General features: G+C 41.0%; 1 long non-coding RNA gene across 1 annotated transcript in view; it reads right to left on the bottom strand.

Annotated features, from left to right (window-relative positions):
• The window catches only part of LOC147349747 (uncharacterized), a 168600-nt gene extending 146295 nt beyond the window's left edge, over positions 1 to 22305 (bottom strand). Inside the window, exon 1 of the long non-coding RNA XR_015150477.1 lies at positions 21975 to 22305. This is a non-coding gene — a long non-coding RNA (uncharacterized LOC147349747). The remainder of the gene's footprint in view (positions 1 to 21974) is intronic.
• Positions 22306 to 23637: the final 1332 nt, after the last annotated feature.

Here is a 23637-nt window from a genome sequence, read left to right as displayed (position 1 = left end):
ACTTGGCAAAATCACTGCATCAATGAGGTAATTCTTTTTGGTAACCCTTATGATTATTTAATGAGAAAGAAAATTGCCCTTAGTCTCAGTGTCATCTTAAAGCCTCCTTGCTGGACTCTCACTCTCTGATTACTTTCTCTTTTGTACCAGCATCATCTTCCTTGATTCCCATCAGAGTAATAACTCTGTAACCCCAAATCATCATTTACCTTAATGTTTTTCTTTCTTTGCAGCCTGGGTCCTAATTCTGACTTGAACATAATGAATTTGAGGTGTCATTGAGTGATCATGGTAGTCATGCTAGTTGGGCGTCTCAATACATAACTTTAGTTCAAAGGAGAGTTCTGAGATATGGAATATTCCATGTTTGGGAATTATTAACATACTGAGTATAATTGTAGCAACAGGAATAGACATAAAGAGTGGGGAAGGAAGAGGGCTGGGTGGAGTACAGCAGCAGAGTTAAGTCCTGCTAGTAGTGCAGCTAAATATGGGAGTAGTTAGTTGTAGGAGTGCAACACTGATACATAATTGCTATAATATGGGAAGGACTGCTTTAAGAAAAATAGTATCTTTAAAAACAACCCATACATAACTATGGTAGAAACTTAGGAGAATGAAAAAACAAGATCACAAGTTAATCATCACTGTATAACCCAGAGATCATTATTATGAACATTTTATGTACCTCTTCCCAGCCATTTAAAATATATTTTATGTTACATATTTTTATATTGAGATTATAGAACATATATCTTCTTTAGTGTCTTTTTATAGGCTTCTCGTGATGTTACAAATGTCATTTAGATGTGTGCCTAAAGGAATACTTTTAAAAATTTTATCCTGACAGCAAAATTCATAAGTATAAATTTGCCCTCTGTCTGGGTATAGGAGAGCAGACTGGATTTAGGTTCAGTTTGGAAGGGAGGGGAGAGCCCATTTTGAGAAGCATTTATGCATGCCACATCTTAAGACTTTCATGAAGTTATAATTACTTTACATGAGCTCAGCACTTGTTTTCCTCTTTAAAATTGAAGTCATTCCTTCTATTCTATTTTCAAAACCCGCCAAATGCATGAGGGAGTTGAGGGTTTGAATATAATGTTGAGTTCTAGAGACATTATTACAATTATACAAGAATCAATAGAAGGTTGCCTAAATTACAGACAAAATAAGTCATCTTCTGCCATTTTTGGTTTTCTGTAATGAGAAAATCTCACAAAGACACTAGAGACTGACATACACTTGCCATATTTTCCAGAGGTGGATGTAGTAACACAGCATGTTAAGTACATGACAAATGCCTCCTGCATTTGTATTGACACATAGTTTAGAATGCTGGAACTGGCGAGGCTTTATAGCAGATAAATGGGGGAGGGATTAAAAGCAAAACAACAGCGCTGAACTGGGACATGCAGGAAAGAGTAGTGAGCCAGTATTATTTCCAGGGAAGTCTGTAAAATTGGGCATCCATTCATCCTGGATTAGTGATGGAATTTGAGGGACCAATACCCTAATAGGCTTGTTGTTCTGTCAGGTCCCTGCAAGTGCTAAACAAGAAGTGAGACAAGCAAAGAGTTGTTCCTTTTCTTTTGTAGTTCAGTATAGGATGTTATCCAGAGAAGGCAATGGCACCCCACTCTAGTACTCTTGCCTGGAAAATCCCACGGACAGAGGAGCCTGGTAGGCTGCAGTCCATGACGTCGCTAAGAGTCGGACACAACTGAACAACTTCATTTTGACTTTTCACGTTCATACATTGGAGAAGGAAATGGCAACCCACTCCAGTATTCTTGCCTGGAGAATCCCAGGGATGGGGGCGCCTGGTGGGCTGCCGTCTATGGGGTCACACAGAGTCGGACACGACTGAAGTGACTTAGCAGCAGCAGCATAGGATGTTATCAGGCTTCCCAGGTGGTTCGGTAAAGAATCTGCCTGCAATGCAGGAGACACAGGCTTGATCTCTGGGTCAGGAAGATCTAACCTTGGAGAAGGAAATGGCAACCCACTCCAATATTCTTGCCTGGGAAATCCCATGGACAGAAGAGCCTGGTGCTATAGCAAGAGAGTCAGACACTATTTAGCGACTCAGCAGCAAATAGGATGTTATTAGTGGTGAGATTTTGTTCCTTGCCATCGTGACCAAATAGCCATCTCCAGTCCAGGTCTGAACTTTGACAAGTCACTAAACTAAGTCCTGAGGCTCAGTTTCCTCACTGTGACACTCTGCCTCATAACTACAGCATGAGATAGTACATGTTAAAGCATAGTATAAAACATAAAGAACTATCTGAAGGACAGTGATAACTTTTCCTAGCAGTTTTGCAGATATGATAAGAGAATTGTACAGACTAATATATCTGCAAGAAAGATCCATTTCTGCCAAGTCTAAAGTAGGTCCCAGGGATCAGTAGAAATTTTTGTCTTGTAATCTCTCGTCATCTTCTACCTCTGATTTGTGTCTGATATTTGATACAATACTTTTCATTTGCTTTTGAAGTCAGCAGAATGACTACTTCATGTACCGTGATTCTCCCCGGATGGTTTGAGTGCCTTTGAGATTGATGACAAATGTAGAACCCCTCAGAAAATTCTTTGGTCTAGGTAAGGTTGAAAAATGAAATGTTAGTTCATGCCCAAATCCCCCACTTCCATGGGCTACAAACCCAGTGTTTCCTCCCAGTGGCCCAAACAGCAACAATGACCGACAGTCTGTAGTCCAGATGGAGCGCTTTCCACACACTCACGAGGTATCTGTGGGGCTGAGTCTAGGGCCTTCCCTGTTTGAGTTTTCTTGTTCAAGTTCAGATGTGATATAAAATCCACTTTAGCCTGTGCTTTAAATTTCTCTGTGACAAACCCTAGGAGTATCCAATAAATGTGTAATCCAGTAACGTACCAGACTGAAGCAGGAATATAGTAGCTAGTGACTCTGGGTTTCTGGCCATATTTCTTAAATAGCAAATATTTTTGGTTCTGTTTTTCTGCCATGAATGAATACTGTAAGCTCCTTTCTAAGAGAGAGAGCAAAGGAGAGAGGGAGACTCATTCTCTACCTATCCCCAAATTCTAAAGCAGTTATCTAGGCTTTTCTATCTTTTGCAGTTGACATCACAGGTTTATCTCTTTCTTCACTGGCTAAGGTTTCTTTGTGGCCCAGGTCCTAATTCCTCTTGGACTTCTTTGAACAGTCACTTATTTTTTCCGACTGAATGATAGGCTTGATTCCTGGTCAGTGATCAAGAAATCCTTAGCATTCTTCCCATGTTCTTCCTCTTCTCCTAGGCCTTGCCAACAGCTTTGCATCCACTGCCTTTTGGCCTGTGTTCAATGAATGGAATGGCCTCATAGCCTGCATGATTTAAATTATTCACTCTTCATTTTGTTCTTACTTATGCTTTTCCTTCTAATTTCCTTGCGTGTGCAGTTGAATGAATGAAAGCGAAACATGCATATGATGCACTCTGTTCTGTTATTCAGGACCACCCCACGTGCTCTGTATACTGACTTTGTGATCTCAGCTCCAACACCTTGTTTCCACTCTGCCCCACACACAAACTAGAGGCAGCCAGGCCAGCGTTCTGGCTCCCCTGGCCATGTCTTTGCAGACTGGACTCTTTGGCCTGCCAGGTTTGCCTGTTTATCAGATTCTAAGCTTTGGGGGACTCTTGCTAATGTACCTAAGGTTCAGAGTGCATGGTCTCCTGCTCTGTTCTGCTCTTGCTTGTCTGACTTGCATTGTTTGTGGGCATGTGCCTCTGGAACACTATCCAGAAATCAGAAGGCATGGAAAACAGCCCCATGTGTGCAACCAGAGAAAGCTCAGAACCGCTTTAACAAAGGATTTGTGAACTGATTTTTAGAACTCTTGGTGGCTTGTCAATCTCTTCCCCTACATTTTAGAAACAAACATGACTGAAGGCTTGGGAGGCTCCTGGACTCTCCAAACGGTTGCTCACCAGGCATTCATGCGTGTCTCAGAAAGAACACACACATGAATGAGTGTGAATTCATTTTCAAGGAGAAATTCTATAGCTTTCATCACATTCTCTAAGGAGCTGGAAACTTCCCAATTATACACCATTGTTTTGAAGAGGTTTTCTTATCCAATCAGGGCATGCCCCCACATTTGATTAACTAGCCCTGAACTTCCAGTGAAAAATGAAAACGAGATTACTGATTCATTTCAAAATAAAGATTATTATGCAAAACAATATGCCTACCTAAGTGCCCATCAACAGATACACAGATAAAGAAGATATATGTAGGTACACACCACATATAAAGAAATACTAGTCATCAAAAAGGATGAAATTTTGCCATTTGCAGCGACATGCGTGGACTTGGAGGCCATCACGTTGAGTGAAATCAATCAGAGAAAGAGAAATACTGCCTGCTATCACTTATATGTGAACTCTAAAAAATAAACCTAGTGAATGAAGCAAAAGAGAAGCAGACTCACAGATACAGAGAACAAAGGTAGCTACTGACAGTGAGAATAAAGGTGGGAGGGGAAATGCAGGGGTGGGGGAAAAGGGTTATTATGTGATCTTATGAAATCATATGCGTGAAACATTGGAAAAGTGTAAAATGCTATAGAATTTTTTAAATAAAAAATTTTAAATGTCTTAAAAATTTAAAAATAAAGCAATATGCCTATCTTATATTTTGAGATTATATATAATATTAACACATAAATATACTTTCACATTTTATATCTTTTCATATAATCATCATATATTGTTGTATGTATAGAAATAAACAAAAATGTATAAATCCAGACTACGAAAAGGCATCTGTATATCATGTATAATTCCAAAATACGTGTGTGTTAGTCGCTCAGACATGTGCGACTCTTTGTGACCCCATGGACTGTAGCCCACCAGGCTCCTCTGCCCAGTGAATTCTCCAGGCAAGAATACTGGAGTGGGTTGCCATTCCCTTCTCCAGGGGATCTTCCCGACCCAGGGAATGAACCCAGGACTCATGCATTGCAGGCAAATTCTTTACCATCTGAGCCACCAGGGAAGCACTATAGACATATATAAATTAGAGCTGAGGTTCAGTCATCCTGCCCCCTTGCCTGTCTGAGTTTTGCTCCCATATCTGGCATGTGCTTCACAGGTCTGTGATTGGTGCTTTCTGCTGTGTAGCCTTCTGTTTACCAACTTCTCTCTATGGCTACTTTTTAACAGTTTTATTTTTCGTAAATTTAGTTACGTATTCAGCTGCATTAGGCCTTAGTTGTGGCATACGGCGCCTGTGCCGCACCACGTGGGCTCTTTTGTTGTGGTGCACGGGCCCGCTAGTTGTGATGCTTGGGCTCAGTAGATGTGGCATGGAGGCTTAGTTGCTCTTTTCCCAGATTTTGAAAAGAAAAAACAGTTTCTTGTGACTTGAAGGGAGAAAAAAGTGTAAAAGTCACATCCCTGGATTTACTTTGAACAGGTGTGTCTGCCATTGAAAACTCTCATTTTCTACCAATATTTACATATAATTTAGTGCACACCTTTGAAGTAAAAAATTGGGACCAATTAACTGATAAACAAATGGTGTTTAATTGATCTTTCATGTTTTTTGAAAAGCAATTGATTTAAATAATGACTTTGAAAGAAAACATCAAATGACCTTCATCTCAAGAATAACTTTTTCTCATTTAGTTTTCCAGGAGTGTAGGGTTTGTGTTGCATGGCCCAAGTTAGCAAAGATCAGTTCAGTTCAGCTCAGCTCAGTCATGTCCGACTCTTTGCAACCCCATGGACTGCAGCATGCCAGGCCTCCCTGTCCCGGTGGAGAACAACTCCCAGAGCTTGCTCAGACTCATGTCCATTGTGTTGGTGATGCCATCGAACCAACTGATCCTCTGCCTTCTCCTTCTGCCTTCAATCTATCCCAGCATCAGGGTCTTTTCCAGTGAGTCAGTTCTTCACATCAGGTTGATGTGAAGTACTGGAGTTTCAGCTTCAGCATCAGTCCTTCCAATGAACACCCAGGACTGATCTCCTTTAGAATGGACTGGTTGGATCTCCTTGCAGGCCAAGGGACTCTCAAGAGTCTTCTCCAACACCACAGTTCAAAAGCATCAATTCTTCTACGCTCAGCTTTTTTTATAGTCCAACTCTCACAGCCATACATGACTACTGGAAAAACCATAGCTTTGACTAGACAGACCTTTGTTGACAAAGTAATGTCGTTGCTTTCTAATATGCTGTCTAGATTGGTCATAGCTTTTCTTCCGAGGAGCAGGAGTCTTGTAATTTCATGGTTGCAGTCACCATCTGCAGTGATTTTGGAGCCCCCCCAAAATAAAGTCTCTCACTGTTTCCACTGTTTCCCCATCTATTTTCCATGAAGTGATGGGACCAGATGCCATGATCTTAGTTTTCTGCATGTTGAGCTTTAAGCCAACTTTTTCACTCTCCTCTTTCACTTTCATCAAGAGGCTCTTTAGTTCTTCTTTGCTTTCTGCCATAAGGGTGGTGTCATCTGCATATCTGAGGTTATTGATTTCTCCCAGCAATCTTGATTCCAGCTTGTGCTTCATCCAGCCCAGCGTTTCTCATGATGTACTCTGCATGTAAGTTAAATAAGCAGGGTGACAATATGCAGCCGTGACGTACTCCTTTCCCAATTTGGAGCCAGTCTGTTGCTCCATGTCCAGTTCTAAATGTTGCTTCTTGACCTACATTCAGATTTCTCAAGAGGAAGGTCAGGTGGTTTGGTATTCCCATCTCTTTAAGAATAGGCTCTGTGAATAAACAGTGCTGTATCTGGGGAAATTCTTGATGTTTAAAGCCAGGTAAATCTACATTTGATGTCCAACTAACAACATGGCTTAATGCTTCAGACTCTCAATCTCTTCATTTCTAACAGTGGGGATAATAGTGCCTATTTTGCAGGGTTGGTAGTAAAATAATAATTGTACTTCCTGGCACACAGTGGTGGCTATTTTTATGAATTTCAGAACTAGATGTTCAATACGTATGGGATAATTGAATGCCAACTGCATTGAAGAGACTTGGGTCCTACTGCAGTTGTGACCGGAGGAAACCCAGCTGCTATGGAGAGGGCAGGCCCTTGATTTTGCTTCTGGGTAATTACACTTCATTTCCCTTGTTTGTGGAGTCCATTTACTGTCTATATTGATTCAACAGCGTGACGTTGTATTGGAGACAGGCTTGAGAAATACATTATATGTATTCATAGAAGAGGCCAATTTTTCAAGCAAATGCATAATGAAGCTTCGGATTGTCTCAAATGATTTATTCCAGTGGCTATTCATTAAGGCCGGTATGCAATTTTGTTGGTGAAGCTGGAGATTATCACAATAGATGCAAGACCTGCGGTTTTTATGAGTATTTTGAGAAAATTCCATCATTGAACCAATAGCTGTTAGTAGTGTCACTGAGTTTATTAAATCATGCACAGCTGTTAATAATGCAGTCTCTTTGGAGTACTGTTGATTAACTGGAGACTAAATCAACTCCTGGGTCTCTCCTATTATGCTTTATTTTCTGTATTAATTGGATAGAAAGGAAAATTTTCCTGGGCCCATGACTAACTGTTCTCAGGGGAGAACAGTACCCAGGGACATTCTATCAAATACTATGACTCAGAGGTGATCTAGTACAGTGGTCTGGTTTCTTAAGTTTTAAAGAAAAAAAATTTTGTAATAATGTTAGATTTATGGAAAAACAATTTCAGACTTTATACAGGGAATTTCCAAATACTTTTAACCCAACTTTTCCTAATGTTAACATTATATAGAGCTATGCTGTATTTGCAGAAACTGAGAAATATATATTGGTACAATACTTTATAAACTACAGGTTTTATTTTGTCAGTTGCATTTTTAACAAGTACCCTATTTCTGTTCCTGGATACAGTCCAGGACACCACATTTCCTTTAGTTGTCATGTCCTTTTAGTCACCTCCAGCCTGCAACAATTTCCCAGTCTTCCCTTTTTTCCCACGACGTTGGCAGTTTTAAAGAGTGCCTGTCAGATATTTTGTAGAATGTCCTTCAATTTGGGTTTGTTTCCTGTTTTGTCATGATCAGACCAGGGTTAAGAGTTTGGGGGAAGAACACCACAGTGAGCGCTCTTCTCACAGTACCACAGCAGGGAGCACGTGGAATCAATATGACTTACTAGTGGTGGTCTTGGTTAAGGTGATCTTGGTTAAGGTAAAGATCTGCCAGATTTTTCTACTGTCAAGTTACTCTTTTCCTCTTTCTAAAAGTTAGTTTTCAGTCCAGGCTGAAGTCAGGAGGAGAGAAATTACATTCCACTTCTTGCCAGAGGGAGAATTTACATAGATTATTTGGAATTCTTCTAAAAAAATATGTATCCCTTTTACTGTCTGTATTTATTTATTGGGGCTTCCCTGGTGGCTCAGCAGTAAAGAATCAGCCTGCAATACAGGAGATGCAGTTTCATTCCCTGGGTTGGGAGCATCCCCTGGAGAAGGAAACAGTAAGCCACTCCAGTATTCTTTCCTGGAAAATCCCATAGAGAGGAGTCTGGTGGGCTACAGTCCATGGGGTCGCAAAAGGGTTGGACACGACCTAGCAATTAAACAACAACAATCACAACAAATTTATTTATCCAATCAATTTTTACATCTTTATGGATTCATGGACATTTGTTTTATTCTTTGGGTTATAATCTATTATTGCTGTTATTTTGCTTTTTGCTACTCATATTGTTCTAGGTTTGACCACTGAGCGATTTAGATTGGCTCCTGTATCCTTCTGATAAATCCCCCCTCTCTTCTTTCCTCCCTGCCTTCCTCCCTTCCTTCCTTTCTTTCTCGTTTTGCTTTTTTTTTTTTTTTGTGGGGGAAGGAGGGGCACTTCCTTTCTTTTGGACATTATAAAATGTTTCTCACTCGTCTTGTATTTTCCCTTCTCCAACTCAGTCTTTTCTCCAAAGAAGTACGGTGATTTCATTTTTTAACATAGACTTTTTAGCCTGATTTAATCCTGCTGCTGCTGTTGCTAAATTGCTTCAGTTGTGTCCGACTCTGTGCGACCCCAGAGATGGCAGCCCACCAGGCTTCCCTGTCCCTGGGATTCTCCAGGCAAGAACACTGGAGTGGGTTGCCATTTCCTTCTCCAATGCATGAAAGTGAAAAGGGAAAGTGAAGTCACTCAGTCGTGTCCGACTATAGCGACCCCATGGACTGCAGCCCACCAGGCTCCTCCGTCCATGGGGTTTTCCAGGCAAGAGTACTGGAGTGAGGTGCCATTGCCTTCTCCAGATTTAATCCTAGTCATGTCATAAGCTAGCTAAACAGTTAGGACAAGTTTCTTAAACTCCTCAAGTCTTGGTTTGCAGAGCCACAAAAAGTGGATGATAACAGTGCCTACATTGTGAGATTGTGATGTAGACTAATCCAGGCAAAGGATCAGACACAGTCTCTTCAGTATCAGTTCTCATTGCCTCTCTTCCTTTCCTGGCAGAGGTAATGTGAGGGATACCAAGAGGAAGGAAAAGAATTGGCAGAAGTATTGCAGGAAGAGAAGGCAAATCCATATTTGGAATATGTATGTATTACTGTGGTCTTGGACAGCAAGGAGGTCAAACCAGTCTATCCTAAAGGAAATCAACTCTGACTACTCATTGCAAGGACAGACGCTGAAACTAAAGCTCCAATACTTTGTCCACCTGATGTGAACAGCCTACTCATTGGAAAAGACCCTGATGCTAGGAAAGATTGAGGGCAGGAGGAGAAGGGGGAAAACAGAAGACAAGGTGGTTGGATGGTATCACCAACTCAGTGGACATGAGTTTGAGCAAACTCAGGGAGATAGTGAAGGACAGAAAAGCCTGGCGTGCTACACTTCATGGAGTCACAAGGAGTTGGACACGACTGAGTGTCTGAACAATAACAACTGTGAAAACAAATGTTACTCTCTCTACAATGTAAGGGCAGCATTGGCAGGTCCCCTAGAAGAATAGTCCCAATCAGGCACTCAGCGTTGGCTACTCTCACAATTGAGAGGACCATCAGCAAGGGCAGTAGCCAAAAGTCCAGGCTTTTGAGCCCAGGTGTTTTCTGCATCCCTGTTGTCAAGACCACTTTATTCATGGCCGTCTGAGCAAACACTAGTGTGGATGGGAAAGGAGACTGATTGATACTATGTTTTTCATAGAAAGAATCTACAAGACGTCTAATAAAGTGGCTGTACCATTATACATTCCAACCAGTAGCATATGAAATAATCTGTAATTGTGTGTCCTTGCCAGCAATTAGTATTTGAGCTTTGTTTGGATTGTTGCCATCCTAATAGTTGTGTAGGATATCTCATCCCTGTTTTAATTTGCTTTTCTTTAATAAACAGTGAATTCCTTTTCTTATAAAAAATGAGAGAGAGAGAGACTGGCTGACATTTACAGGACAGATAATCTCATCTGATTGTTTATAGCCTCCTCCAGGATGGATGCCCTCTGGAAGGCATTATGGAGAATATGAATATCTTCACATCTCCTACTAGTGCACTGGCTGGTCCCCCAAAAGAATGGTGCCATGTGAGTGGCCTCACTCCAGAAGTCTATAGATTTCCACAGTGATTCCTGTGATGGGGTTCACCAGGCCTTTCTTGATGCATCCCTGTCCTCCCCAGACACTTTGCTTATCATTGGATTTGCTGGATCAGCCTCCATGGGTTCAGAGCTTATAGGGAAGGGTAGACAGTGGATCTGTGGGGGCAAATGGAGAACATTCATCTTGGAGATTTCCTGTGACCAACCTATCTAGATAAGCTTTCCCTCACCTCTCAGTGTCTATATTGTACACCTAGTTTATTTCCATCATAGCACTTATGAAGATCAGAGTTTATCTTACTCTTTACTTGCTAATTATTTGTCTCTTCTACTAGGATGTAAACTCTGCAAGGGAAAATAAGCTGCCTATTTTATTCATTTCTGCATCCTCTATGTATGAAAAAATGAATGACATGTAATAGGTACTCAATAAACATTAGTTGAAGCCATGATTCATTGTAAGCTCTCTTCTAGCTCTAATATTTCTATCATTCACAGTGTCCATAAGCATTTGATAACTATTAGGTATTCTTAGGATGGTATATTCTATTTCAACTCATCACATAGTCTGCATAGCTCAGTGGTTCTGGAAGGCTATCATTTTCTGAGTCTAGGGAATCTGTTCTAATGAGACAGCTAGCTGTGGTGTAGAATAGCTATGAACTTTGGAATCAGCTAGCATATCTAAGTAACTATGATCCAGAATGAGGCCCATACGCATTTGTTAAATATTTGTCATCTATTCACAAACACCACACACACACACACACACACACACACACACACACACGAGCATGGCATTTGCTCTCTAGAATTCCAGGAAGGCACATGCATGCTGCCTTTTGCCCCAGTAAGAATGGGCCTTTGTAACCATGGAAAAGACCTGGTCGCAGTCCAATGCAGCATTGGTAAATTCCTCAGGCAAAGATCAAGAACAGGGCCTTAGTGTTCTGTTAGACCCTTGTGTCTGGGTTATCTTAACTCCCCAGTTCCCATGTCCACTTGACCCCAGCTGGTGTCACAGGACAGGAGCCAATCTCCATCTGCTGGGCAGACTGAGGCCCGGTCAAGAGTGTGTATCCTCCACCCTCCATTCTGCTTAGCAATGGGTCACTGACTGGGGGCCATTTGTGGGGGGCAGTCTTTCTTTCTAATTGGAGTATAGTTGCTTTACCATGTTGTGTTAGTTTCTACTGATAGCAAAGTGAGTCCGCAGTATATATATATGTGCCCCTCTTTTTTGGATTTCCTTCCCATTTAGGTTATCACAGAGCACTGAGTATAGTTCCCAGAGCTATATAGTAGGTCCTCATTAGTTATCTATTTTATACATGGTATCAATAGTGTATATGTGTCAGTCCAATCTCCCAATTCGTCTCACCATCCCCACTTTCTGGGGGACAGTCTTCAATTTATATTTTAACCAGAAAGTGACCCAAACAGAAATGATAGAATTTTAGAGACCAGCAACCATAGCTCCATTTTTTTTCCTCCTTGTTAAATGGCCTCAAAATCTGAGTTTCTTATTTTGGCTGCACCGTGAGGGCCAAATGGCAGATGCAGGGCAATTGTGTGAGAATATGACAAAGAAGGGAGTTTCTGACAGCTGCGTTATTATCTCTCAAATCCACTTCATCCTGGGAACCTTGTCTTGTTGAGAGGTGTGAGCGACCCTCCTGAGCCCTCTCTGGAACACTCCTGGATGGGCTTTCCCTACTGGCAATTTCTTGGTGTAGTTTTCTTGATGGGCTGTAACTCCCCCTCTGGATGCCTAGAGCTCAAAGTGGGGGAGAAGCTCCCCCATCTCCTTCCTACTCCATCTTCACAAGACTAATGCATGGGTTCCAAGTACATTTCTTTGCCAAACAAGGAATGGCATTTTGGAAAGTAGATACAAAGTAAAAAAAGGCAACAGATAAAACTCTAGCCAAGGTAGAACTTCTTAGCCATACACAAGGGAAGATATACTTGGATATAGCAGTGTATCAGTGTCCTGGCAAGGGTGTACTTGCCAAGAATCTAAAGAAGACTTAGCTTCAGTTTCTTACTTACATGGACCCCTTATAAGACGCTGGGAGCAGTCCTAGCAATGTGTTCAAGGGCTTGTATGTTTTGGGGCAATTGACCAAAGTATGATTTTTTTAATTGCAAGCAATTAAGAACCACCCTGTACTGCATTCCATTTTATTATCTGTCACACATCCCCTCTGGTTCAGAGCCATTGGAGGGACCACAGACGTGTGTTTCAATATGAAGTATTTATGTGGTTACGCTCACGCTCCTGTGTAGCTGCTAGCAGCTGTTTGGTATGGAATGGTTTCTAGAAGACCCTAACATACTGAGTCACCCAGCATCATCACACAAAAGAACATGTCCCAAGGTCATGAGAAGATCTCATACAGGGTCCAGACCACAAGTGTGCAGTCAGTTGGGGAGAGAAATGAAGATATGAGACCTACTGGATCAGATACGAGCCTGGAAATTTCTCCCAAATCTACAGCTCAAAGAAGAAAGAAAAGAAGATACTGGTTTTCAAAAACTGATAATAATTTTAAAAAATTATATTACATTACCAAATTTTCTCTTTTTACAACAATAAAGTAATTTTTTTTATTTCACAAAATAATAAACACTAAAATAAAGCAGCCCTGGGGATGGTTAATGGGACAATGATGTCATCAAGGATACAGGTTATTTCTTGCTCTCTGTCACCCTCAGTATTTTGGCTTAGTTATATGAAATTGGGAGACGGTCACTGAAGCTCTGTGGCTTGAATGGGTAGCTCGAGTGCATAACCCAAGAGGAAGATCAGTTATTACACTATTGGCATTTTACCAAAAATACTTTTTGAAGCTAAAATAAAATCTGTAATCTCTCACTAAAAAAAAAAAAAAAAAAAAGTTTTACTTACTAAAGGAAAAACTGAACCATCTTCTTATTCTCTCTACAGGCAATAATGCAAAATCCCAGAGATAGGTAAAAACTATGGGCAAACACTATTTAAGAGGTGTGTCAAGTAATCAACAGATTTTATTCACTTTGTTTGTAGTAAGTAAATTTTGTTTAAATGCTTTTTAGAATTCATAATCTGTTGTAATTTCCTTCCACATTCTAAATAAGTGATCATCTTTGAAACCAACTTTTGTATCTTAAGCATTGTATTATTTTTTCCAACAAAGACCCTCAAATTGTATGTTTCAAACATAGTAAAGTTTAGAACTGCTCTGTGAGGACTCATCTTCATGTGTGAAACTGATCTTTCTACCCTCAGGACCACAGTGTACAGCCCTCCTAAGCCCTAGCAGTCTGACAAGCTTTGGGAAAATCCATCTCTTCCACAAGAGATCTCACCTTCTATCCCATACTCTGATCTCATACTCCAGGTTCCACGGAGCCTTGGGCTCCAGCCAGGGGGATGATAACACTTCACAAGTGCTGGGGTGATGATAAGCTCAGTTGGATGGGCAAGGGTGAAGTTGGATCCTTCTACCTGAGTGTCCTTTTCAGTTATGGTCTATGGGTCCCTTTGTCAGGCTACCTATGAAACTCATCATTCTATTTACGACCATTTATTTTTTCCTAAAGATGACAGAATATGAAATCACAATGGGGAAAAATTACTTCTCTTTTCAGCATGGCTATGGCTCTGCCCTTAGAGATATTGGGACTCCATCATTTTCCTTTTAAGTATTGGGTTCTTCCTGGCTTGGTTTAGGATGGAGATGAGATTGGCTGATGACTGCTTAAAATGGTTTCACGGACTGAGATGAGACTTGACTTAAAGGAAAAGCAGCTGATAAGGTCATAATTTAATGCTGCTGATAGAAATCACCATTATTTTAGAACCAATGATATGAAGTAAGTCATCACTAGCAATGTGCTGAATTAAATCTCTTCAATTAATCTATTAACTGATTAATTGAGCAACTATTATATGAAGGCACATAAAGAAATATAAACCCAGTTTTTTCTACACTTGGGTAAATGATCAACTAAAAAACATTTGAAGAAGAGAAATACTAAAAGGGCACAGATGTCACAGACTTCTGTGGTGGTCCAGTAGCTAAGACTCTGCACTCCCAATTCAGGGGGCCTGGGTTTGATCCCTCATCAGGCAACTAGATCCCACATGCCACAAATGAGTTCACATGCCACAGCTAAAGGTCCCAGAGGCTGCAAATAAGATCGAAGATCCCATGTGCCACAACTGAGACCCGGCACATTTAAATAAATAAATAATTTTTGAAAAGGGCATAGATACCAGTGCAAATAATAATGAATATTAACGCAGTGCTGCGATTCATGGGGTTGCAAAGAGTCGGACACGACTGAGCGACTGAACTGAACTGAACTGAATGCAGTATCAGCTAGAGCTTTGTATGATTACCATGCTCTAGGCACTAGGAAACCACCTCACGTATTATTTCACTAAGCCTTTGCATTGAGCCTATGAGATGGGTGATATTATTATTCTATATTAAAATGAGTATATTGAGGTTGAGAAAAGTTCTGCAAAGTCACACAGCTAGTTATGGTGCAGCTGTAACTCACCATACCCAACCAAACCATACCCATAACCAAACCAAACCATACCCATAACCAAACCAAGCCCACGTTTGACTGCAGAGTCTGGTTGTGCAAGCACTATTTCATAGCTCCTCATACCTCATTCTGTGGATACTGCCATGTAGTAGCAGTTCATTCAAAGAAGGAACAGTGAGAGGCGACCCAATCTGACATCAACCTTAAAGACAAGAATTGCACTTCTTTTTTTGGTTACAATAAATAGCTTCCTCCTGGAAGCAACATCTATACAATCTGGTCTTTAAAACGCTGTTGAAACCATCATAGGGCAACCAGGGCAGCCAAGTATCTTGAAGGGCCAAGATACTGAAAGGAAAGGAACAGATTAATGTGAATTCCACATTCACCACTTTCCCTCTCAGAACATTTGAAGACGTCTGTCACAGAGCACAGAGAGCAAAGGCTTGCAAGTGGGGAAAAAATAAAATTGGAATTTAGGGTTGTTAAGGTAGATAGGATTAAAAAACCCAAAAACCCAGGGGGAAATGGACTTCTGATTTTGAGAAGTGAGCATGCATAAAAAAGTAGAAAAACCAGGTATGCTTCCCAACCTGTTTTATGAGGGTTGCATAGCCTTAATAACACACTTGAGCAAATATGTTAGAAGAAGCATTGTTTTTCATCTCCTCATTAACTTAGATGTGAAAGTCCTAAACAAAAATATTAGCAACTAGAACCTAGTGACACATAAAAAGGATAAAACAGCTCATCTGGGTTGGGATTATTTCAGGAATGCAAGGTTGGTTGAGGATTTGAAAATTAAATATTAGTTCACTGAATAAATGGAAAACTAGGGTAGATAATATGATTATCTCAGTAAGTGCATGAGATGGTTGTTTAGTCACTAAGTTGTGTCTGACTCTTTGCAACCCCATGGACTGTAGCCCTCCAGGCTCCTCTGTCCATGGGATTTCCCAGGCAAGAATACTGGAGTGGGTTGCCATTTCCTTCTCCAGGGGATCTTCCCAACTCAGGGATCAAACCCACATCTCCTGCATTGTAGGTGTATTCTTTACCACTTAGCCACCTGGGAAGCCCTAAATGCATGAGATATGCAATATAATTCACATTCACCCATGATAGAAATGCTTATTGGCAAAATAGAAATAGAGGAAAGCTGCCTTAATCTGACAAAGGAAAAGTTATCTATAAAAACCCTATAGCAGGGATTTCCCTGGTGGTCTAGTGGTTAAGAATCTGTCTTGCAATGCAGGGGATACAGGTTCAATCCCTGGTTGGGGAATTAACATCTCACATGCTGAGGAGCAACTAAGACCATGTACCACAAATACTGAAGCCCAACTGCTGAAACCCAGGCACCACAACTAGAGAATCTGCACTGCAATGAAACATCCCGAGCGATGCAGTGAAGATCCCATGTGCTGCAACCAAGACTCGCTGCAACCAAGACTCGAGGCAGCCAAATAAATAAATAATTAAAAAAAAAAAACGTATAGCTTTTCTCTTGTTGATGAAATATTGAAAGCTTTGCCTCTGAGATCAGAAATAAGACATGGATCTCTGCTACCACCATTTTTATTCAATATTTACTGAAGGTGTTATCCAGTGCATTAAAGCAAAGAAAATAATGGAAAAATAAATTGGAAAGGAAGAAATAAAACATTATTTGCAGATGACATGCTATATGTAGATAATGTATATAAATAACTCAAAAATAAGCAACATATTAGACTTAATAAGTTAAGTTAATTTAGCATGGTTGCTGGATAAAATCTAAGGATGGCAAGATAAAATTTCATTTCTATATACTAGGAACAATTTGAAAATTTAAAAACATACACTTACAATAAACACCAAAAATAAGGCCTAGAAATAAACCTAAAGAAAAATCTACAAGATTTTACTTATAAAATCATATAACATTACTGAAATAAATTTTAAAAGACACAAGTAAATGGAGTGGTGGATAACATTTGTGATTATATTAAATATTGTAACAATGTCAAATTGTCTCCAATTTATCCATAAATTTAATGAAATCTCAGTCAAAATCCCAGCAGATATTTCTGTACAAATTAACAAGCTAGTTATAAAATTTATATGACCATGCAGAGCACTAAGAAGAGTACAAAAAGAACTTTAAATAGAGTAAAACTGAAGGATTTTTAATACCATATTTCAAGACTTACTATGCTGCTGCTGCTGCTAAGTCACTTCAGTCGTGTCCGACTCTGTGTGACCCCATAGACATCAGCCCACCAGGCTCTCCTGCCCCTGGGATTCTCCAAGAACACTGGAGTGGGTTGCCATTTCCTTCTCCAATGCATGAAAGCGAAAAGTGAAAGTGAAGTCGCTGAGTCGTGTCCGACTCTTAGCGACCCCATGGACTGCAGCCCACCAGGCTCCTCCGTCCATGGGCTTTTCCAGGCAAGAGCACTGGAGCGGGTGCCACCGCCTTCTCCGAAGACTTACTATACTGCTAGAGTACTCAAGACAGAGGGGTGTTACCACAACAGTAGGCAGATATACCGGAACAAAACAGACAGCCCAGGAATAGGCCTACATATTTGTAGTCTCCTGATTTACGACCGAATTTTGGCGCTGGAGTTTAGAATGTCTTTTCAATACATGGTACATATAGAAACTGGATATCTAAATAGGAAAAAATAAATTTCAGGTAGATCACAAATCTAAATGTATTAAGGTAAAGCAATAAAGCTCCAAGAATAAAACAGGAAACTACCTTAAATATCCATAAGACACCACTGATACAGTGCATGGGCAAATCACAGAAAAAGAAATTAGCTGCATCCAGGTGATGGCAACCCACTCCAGGACTCTTGCCTCGAAAATCCCATGAATGGAGGAGCCTGGTGAGCTGCAGTCCATGGGGTCGTGAAGAGCTGGACACGACTGAGCGACTTCACTTTCACTTTTCACTTTCATGCATTGGAGAAGGAAATGGCAACCCACTCCAGTGTTCTTGCCTGGAGAATCCCAGGGATGGGGGAGCCTGGTGGGCTGCTGTCTCTGGGGTCGCACAGAGTCGGACACGACTGAAGCAACTTAGCAGCAGCAGCAGCAGGACTTTTCCATATCAGTAATTAAGGAAAACATTATCAACCTAATGTTCAACCATGAAAAACTTGGGCAAACATCTCACAAATGAGAATATACCCACAGTCAACAAGAGCACAGAAAGGTGACAACAGAAAGCACACATTTAGGCCAAATGACATGCCACTGCACACTCTCCAGAACAGGTAAAATTAAAAAGCCTAGCACAGCCGGTGTTATAGAAGACATCATATAGAAGACTTCAGGAGAACATATAGAATATGTCAACTCTCAGTCACTATGTTTGGAAGGGTAAACTAAAGAACAAATCCCTTGAAAACTGTTTGGCAGTGTCTACTAGAGAAGAATATGTCCATTTATGATGACCCAGAAATCCCACTCCTAGATCTATATACAACAGAGGCACATGGGAAAACGTTTTTAGAAGCATTTTTCATAAAGCTCCAAAATAGAAATAAATCCAAAGAGTAGCAATGAATGAATAAGCTGAGGTTTGTTCACACAGTGAAATATTACATAGCATTGAAGAATAATAAATTCTGAATTACGAAGAACAATGTAACAATATGGATAAATCTGCAGACACTTGTTTGAGAGAGCCACACACAGAAAAACTTCTATTATTCATATGTTTACGAGAAGGTTAAATTGACCTCTGATGACAGAAATCCAGACAATGGCTACCTTTGTGAATGGGAACTGGGAGAGGCAGGAGGATGCCTTCTGCCACGCTGGAAATAGCTTTTATCTGGATCAGATGGCAGTTCTAGGGTATATGTTCATAAAAGACCTTAAATCTCTTCACTTAAAGTTTATGCACTTTTCTGAATGCTTTTATACTGAAATTTTAAAAAGTTAAAAGAGAAATTTAGCTTATTTATTTAGAAACATATGCTGAGGGTCTGCTCTGTGCCAGGCCTTATGCAAGAACTTATAACCCTAGTAAGCATATAAAGATAAATTCAGAAACTTACTGGTGTTGATATAGACAAATATTAAATATTACGGTAGACTGCAGGGGGCCACAGGAAGTTCCCATGCAGGGGCAGGGTGTGTGTTTTGGCAGAAGGCCAAGTGGATGAACTCAGTGTTGGGGTGACTTGAACTTTTGCCCTTGAAGGACAGCGTGTTCAGTCTTTTCAGAGCAGACTCAGACAAAACCAGATATTAACTGGCCAGGTCTTTTCAAAAATTTGATGTCATGAAAAAATGAGATGGAGCACCTTTCCTTAGAAATATTAGAAAAATTAATGTGTGAATTTTAATTTTGCCTCTAATTAAAAAAAAAACTTTTTTCAAAACAACTGGGGATATTTGAATATGGATTCAGAATTGGATGATGGATGGTACTAGACAGTTTCTATAAAAATACTTCGGGTATGATATATCATACTGTTGTAGTGTATAAGAACGGAGAAGGCAATGGCACCCCACTCCAGTACTCTTGCCTGGAAAATCGCATGGACGGAGGAGCCTGGTAGGCTGCGGTCCATGGGGTCGCTGAGGGTCAGACACAACTGAGTGACTTCACTTTGACTTTTCACTTTCATGCATTGGAGAAGGAAATGGCAACCAACTCCAGTGTTCTTGCCTGGAGAATCCCAAGGAAGGGGGAGCCTGCGAGCTGCCGTCTATGGGGTCGCACAGAGTCGGACAGGACCGAAGTGACTCAGCAGCAGTAGTAGTGTACAAGAATGCCTTAGTGTAAGGAGAGGTGTGTGGCAGCTATAGACAGGTTGAGGACGTGTGGGTGGGGGTGGGGGGGGGGCACCATAGCATTCTGCTCCATCTCAAATCTCCCTTTTCTTGGATATTCCTCAGTGATATATATTGTGAGTAGTTATACCTTGTGACAATTTCACTAGACAATTTTTTTCCCAGTCTAAACATTGGCATCAAAAATATGGTTAAAAGCAAAATAATAGCTTTCCATTGGAGCTTATTAAATGTTTTACTCAGTTTAGCAGTATGACCTGCAAGTTATCAAAAACCTGTATTTGTTTAATAACTTTTAGAACATTTATATTAATGACATTTACCCACAAAGTATAACTTAAGATTTTTTATCACTTTTATTTGACAATGTTCTCCATGTAATTTAATGTACCAAATAATCCCAGTTACTTTAATATTTCTTCTGAGATGCCTCAGGGGCCTTCTGGAATACTCAAAAGTTAACCACAAAAGAAACTTATGAGCTGTTATCAAAAGCAGTTCAATATTCCAGGAAAACTTTGTTCTTTTCACACAGAAAGAAAACCAAATTCCAGTCTTGAACCAGCTTACTATTAATAACAAAATTAATTTATCTAATTAAATTCTTAATCTTAATCAATCCTGACAATGTAAAAGATTCTTTCCCCAAAGTTTCTTTTTCAAAAACCTTTTATTACTTTCTGGATTCATATTAATTTGTCCCTTATTTTCCCCATTTATTAGCAATCAGCTTTGGAACAAAATTATTCTACTTTTTTCCTCAATAAAAATATCTCCAGTCTTTACCTTCTCTTGCCAGTATATCCTACATACCCTACTTACTTTACACACTGAAATGCTTCCTTTATCATTTTAGCATCTTTAATTACGTACTACTATTTTTAACCTTTAAGAAACCTTCACAAAACCAAGAAGAGAGTCCTTGAACATTATACCAGCATTTTCTGATTGGCAAACTTAAGAACATATTCCATAACCTCAAAAACTACATTTTTTCTCATAGCACAATTTAATATGGTACAAGGTATGTGTTTAATGAACCCAAAGATCTTTTGAAGTTCTACTAATTAACCCAAAGCTGAAGTCTCAGGCAAAGTGAACTGTATCTGTATTTCAAGGACATGATAAGAGTTCAATTCAAGCTTTCTCTTAGGCATATTTTTGTTCTCTCAGAATCAGAATTCTGAAAACAGTATTTTATCAAACTAGCTTTCTCTAACTGCATATGCAAAAAGAACCAATTTCAGAATTCCAAAAAAGGAGTTTCATCTTAACCAATTTTCGCTGGAGTCTAATATTGCTGCCATATATTGTTAAAAAAATCATCTATCCTTTTCTTGAGCCATAATTTCATAGCTAAAAATTTTCTAATGCATTGAACCTGAATTTCCCATTTGCCAAAAGACAACGAAGATACCAGCCACACAAATGGAATATACATTCACACATCAGAAGACTGAACTATCACAAATCCTGGGGAGGTATGACCAATATGCAGCCCCAAACAAACATTTCCCCAATACAAATGGTCCTTGATGTCAGACGTACATCCGAACCAAATGGCAAAAAAGCCCAAATGACACTCAGTGATCACAAATGGTCCCCAATGACATACAGACATCAGAAGCTACTGGCGAACTGCCCAAATAGCACCTTCGTGCTCACAAATGTTTCCCCATACTGGCACCCCACTCCAGTACTCTTGCCTGGAAAATCCCATGGATGGAGGAACCTGGAAGGCTGCAGTCCATGGGGTCGCGAAGAGTCGGACACGACTGAGCGACTTCACTTTCACTTTTCACTTTCATGCATTGGAGAAGGAAATGGCAACCCACTCCAGTGTTCTTGCCTGGAGAATCCCAGGGACGGGGGAGCCTGGTGGGCTGCCGTCTATGGAGTCGCACAGAGTCGGACACGACTGAAGTGACTTAGCAACAGCAATAGCAACACGTGAGAACCAATTGGCAAGAACGCCCAACAGCACTCCCTGTTCGCAAATGGTCTCAACGTCAGACACACATCAGGACCAATTAGCAAAATGCCCAAATAGTACTTTGAGCTCAAAAGAGTATTTTCCCAGGTGCATACCCGTGGACTTAGTCCTGGAGCTCGTCAGTTCTTCCAGATGCCTGTTTCCGTTCCACCAAGGAAAAGCGTTAAGTTGGCAGCCAGTGCCCAGCCGGGGAGAAACAGGGAGGATCCTTGAAACAAATGGTTTCGGCAGCTGCTAGGAACGTCCCCCCAAATCCCTCCCTCAGGGCCAGCTAGTCGGGAGCAGCAGGCTCCTTGCAACCACCCCCGCCCAGCATCATGGCCGCCACTCTACTTTGGAAAACCCCAGGGAGGCAGGTATCGCGAGAATGCAGCCTCACCTTGGGGCCTGAAAAACTGGTACTGAAATGGGCGGTATGGCTGCCCTCCTCTCTGAATCCAATAAAAGGGCAAGGTTGGTGCGAAGGAAAGTTTGCTTTATTTCAGAGGCCAGCAACATGGGGATGATGGGGGTTGTGGAGAGGGTGGACTCCTACCCAAAGACTGACTTGCTGCTGCTAAATCGCTTCAGTCGTGTCCGACTCTGTGTGACCCCATACACAGCAGCCCACCAGGCTCCCCCGTCCCTGGGATTCTCCAGGCAAGAACACTGAAGTGGGTTGCCATTTCCTTCTCCAAAGCATGAAAGTGAAAAGGGAAAGTGAAGTCGCTCAGTCGTGTCCGACTCTTAGCGACCCCATGGACTGCAGCCCACCAGGCTCCTCCGTCCATAGGATTTTCCAGGCAAGAGTACTGGAGTGGGGTGCCATCGCCTTCTCCAAGACTGACTTAGGTGCTGACAATCCAGGTGGTGGGGGCTTCCTATAGAAATAGCACGTTAGCTCTGACGGTCATCTTGAAATTACTCATGCAGTGGTCTGATCAACATCAACTTAATTGTTTTCAGTACAGTTAGTCTTTGGTTCCAGTATTGGTTTATTCCCGTTTCTTTGAGGCTAGTTCTCACATTTGTGGCAGCTTATGCCATGGAGAATCCCAGGGACATGGGAGCCTGGTTGGCTGCCGTCTATGGGGTCGCACAGAGTCGGACACGACTGAAGCGACTTAGCAGCAGCAGCATGCCATGGCTATAGTCTGGTCTCCTTGCCTCATTCAGTCATGTTAGACTCTTTGTGACCCTATGGACTGTAGTCTGTTAGGCTCCTCTGTCTCTGAGATTCTCCAGGCAAGAATACTGAAGTAGGGTGCATTTCCTCCTCCAAGGGATCTTCCTGACCCCTAGATCAAACCCACGTCTCCTGCATCTCCTGCATTGGCAGGCAGATTCTTTACTTCGGACAGTCTGGTCATCACTTAGTTAACTCCTTTCACCTGGTGGGCTTTCAGTATCTATAAGACAGCTCACAGGATACGGCTCAGAATATTACCCATAGCCCTTGAGGAGAAACTAAAGGTCCGTGACTTTGCTTAAGGGCTAAACTATTACTATTTAGTCTTGTTTGACTGTTTACCTTTGTTTTTGCATTTTCTCACTTCTCTGATTAAACTTATTGTTTGGCTAAAGTTTTCCACAGACAAAAGGCTGGCAGAGAACATGGTGTGTGTGTGTGAGTGGGTGGGTGTGAGTGTGTGTGTGTGTGTGTGTGTATGAGGGGGACTATAGGGTCTAGCTCCATTTCAAACTGTCACAAAAATTACTTTTAAATGTTTCAGGAAAAAAGATGCACTAATACACATATATCAAGGTTGTCAAAACTAT

This window comes from Bos grunniens, chromosome 21 (genome assembly GCF_055505025.1).
Source record: "Bos grunniens cultivar Pamir isolate PY7600 chromosome 21, Bosgru_T2T1.0, whole genome shotgun sequence".
Lineage (NCBI taxonomy): Eukaryota > Metazoa > Chordata > Mammalia > Artiodactyla > Bovidae > Bos > Bos grunniens.
Note: the sequence above shows the minus strand (reverse complement) of the source record. Positions and strands in the feature narration are given on the sequence as shown.